At 48.0% G+C, this 2882-nt stretch overlaps 1 long non-coding RNA gene across 1 annotated transcript; it reads right to left on the reverse strand.

Annotated features, from left to right (window-relative positions):
- Nucleotides 1-966: 966 nt before the first annotated feature.
- Nucleotides 967-1990, reverse strand: LOC134470779 (uncharacterized). Its single transcript, XR_010039939.1, has 3 exons — nucleotides 1902-1990; nucleotides 1538-1672; nucleotides 967-1143 (listed from the first exon to the last, which is right to left on the reverse strand). It is a non-coding gene; the product is annotated as an uncharacterized LOC134470779 (long non-coding RNA).
- Nucleotides 1991-2882: the final 892 nt, after the last annotated feature.

Consider the following 2882-nt stretch of genomic DNA (forward strand, 5'->3'; position numbering starts at 1 on the left):
TGTTTTTCTTTTCGTAATAGAAGAGGATCGTGTTCAGCTGCAGTCACCAAGCTATCACCAGAGGGCCAGCCTGGTCCACTGCCTGGTGGGGAAAGAATTCCTTGTTTGTGTCACGTCTCAATCTGATTTCAGCCACAGCATGGGAGGTTAAATCATAATAGCAGACACCACCTGGCCAGCTAAGTGTAACATGTTTGCCCTCTGCCCTTCTGTAGAGAACTTCTGCCAACCCTGATCTGGCCTGTAGGGACTGCCCCACACTGGTGCTCAGCAGGTGTCAGACTGGGCCACCTCTGTGTTTACCTGAAGGTCACAGGCACCCTATTGAGTAACCGACCAGCAGATCGCCTACCCCAGAATCACCGTACTCAAAGACTGTGCATTCCCGCATCAGCCTCTCCCACTACCTGTCCTGGGTTCCAGTTTTAGGTTAAAGAGCAACCTGAAACCTTCGCTATGGTTACAGTGTTACTACTTCATTATGAATAATTTACTACATCGCTCTTCTCAGAAAACAAAGCTAAAACATGGTAGTCATGAAAAATACCATCTAAACCCAGAGGTGAACTCCTACTTGTCTTCTCAATCCCAGCTGAAATGCCCCCATCTGAAGAGCCCTCTCTGTCCTGCCAGAATTCACCTCTCCATCTCCTGTCTCTTTGAACCTGGCTGTTCCATTCCAGCAGTGCTGGTGAGAGATTCAAAATACTGAAAGAAAAATGTGAGCCCAAGTAAGTCCTTGGAGGCAGAGTGCTGCTGCTGCCAGAGGTAATAGGGGACCCCGGGAGTGCCCAGGAGTGCGGCTTTAGGGTTAATCTGGAAGCTGGCAGCAGCAGGTGGAGAGAAGCTGCAGCCAGGCCTGTAAGGGCTTCAGGCTGCACAGAGCGAAGTGTGGGATCCCCGGCCACAGCAGAACCAGAAAGCGTGATGAAGGACTAAGTGTTAAAGCCACACAGGAATTCACAGGTGGGCTGTCCTCAGCTGCAAGTAAATCATTTTAAGTGAAATTTCTATGCCTCGAAACACCAGTGCTCTTGCTTCAAAGCGTTCGTGCTGAAACCGTGCTCACTCCAAGGTGTTGCCACGCTGTGCATGGGTCAGAGCAGGTTACGATACACTTGTGCTCATCAGCTTGCCTGATGCCTGCAGTTTAAAGGAAGAGAGGTCTGATTTGGCTCCTGGTTTAAGGGTTTCAGTCCATGGTCTCCAGGCTCCAAGCCAGTGGACATCATGGAGGAAAGTCATAGTAGAGGATACTCCTGTCTATTGTGGGCAGGAAGGAGAGAAGAGGGAACAGCACCAGAGAGCAGGAGCCCAGCACCACACATACCACCTAAATCCGTGCCCCAAGACCCCTAAGACAAATGCAGAAGTGTGCTGCATCAGTGCCCCTGGCAGATTCCAAGGCTAGTCAAGCTGACCCTGCACCAGAGAGAGCACAGTGCCACACCAAGCACCTCCAGCATCTCTGTGATGTAGGACAGGAAAGGTTTTCTCCTTCTGGCCAAATATTTTCTGCAGGTCAAGAGTTACTCACCCATCCCCAGATTGGTGTGTTCAAAGTGGTCTTCCGTATGACTGTGAGCCAGGTAATCCTGATGTCACCTGGATTAAGTCCCTGGTGGTGAGGTGACTGGAGGGGAGATGCTGACCTCCTCAGTTTGTTATTGGTCTGTTGGGAGACAGGGCCTTTTATTACACAAACCTATCTTCTGCTCAAGTGGCTGTTTTCTGGAGTCATGGGAAGACATAGCCATAGGGGATCTCCTTAGCCTTGGAGACCATATCTGGACTCTGGCTCTTTCCAACCTTGTCTGCTTCCCAGCCACCATGATATGAGCAGCTTTCTCCACCATGCCCTTCTTCCTTGGCCCTGCTGCCCATGAGGAAATAAATCCCACCTCCTTTAAGGTGCTGGTGTCAGGTATTTTACTATCTTATCCCAGCAGCAGGACAGCCAACTAACACAGAAGTGATTTTGGATGCATTGTGACCTCTCAGAGGTCAATGGGTCATGGGGCAGGACTCTCATAAGTGAGATCCATGTTCTCATAAAAGACACCTCTAAGATCACCCTGGTTCCTACAATCATGTCAGGACACAGTAAAAAACTGAACCACAAAGCAATTACCTAACACAATCTGAATCTACTGACCTCTATTTTGGACTTTCCAGACTGCAGAATGATGAGAAATTTCTGTTGTTTAGAATTCTACTACCTTCTGGTATTGTGATGTAGTAGCCCAAAGGACTAAGATGAAAGAGAGAAGGGTAAGGAGACAGACAGCAGTAGAGACACAGATAAGTCCTTTGCTTAAGGAATGAAGGCTCAGAATCATCCCAGAGATGACATCCAGGTGACAACATCAAGGATAATACTCATTTGGACATTTAAACATCACTCTCCAAGTAGTTAACATTTATAAACTTTTCTGGGAAGGAAAGACTGATAGGACAGGAAAAGCACAGTAATTTGGTGACCTATGATATTTTCGCCTGGCTCAGCAAGCCTCCAGGTCTTCCAGTAATGACACAGATCATCCATTGCCGAAGAGATCTGGGGCTGTGGTCAGGGGGCAGAATGACAGAGTGACAGAACGACGATGAGAACAAGACAAGGGAGTGGATGTAACCTAGACTACCTGTGAGGGTGGCTGCATCCCATTCCACTGATCTGTGCATTCACAGAATTGATGATCAGCTGTGAATTCCTGAAAATCAAAGAGCTCTTCAAAGGCGAAGGCAGCAACACTAAGACAGAAGAAAACAAAGTGTGGAAACCTCGGTTCGCTTGTCAGACAGAACTTAGAAAGGTGGAAAAGTAATGATGTCAGATCTCATCAGCTATTAAATAACCGTGAATTGTGAACGATTTGCACTGC

The sequence above is a fragment of the Cavia porcellus genome, unplaced genomic scaffold (assembly GCF_034190915.1).
Source record: "Cavia porcellus strain 051 isolate PalLab524CR breed Dunkin Hartley unplaced genomic scaffold, mCavPor4.1 scaffold_16, whole genome shotgun sequence".
Taxonomy (NCBI): Eukaryota; Metazoa; Chordata; class Mammalia; order Rodentia; family Caviidae; genus Cavia; species Cavia porcellus.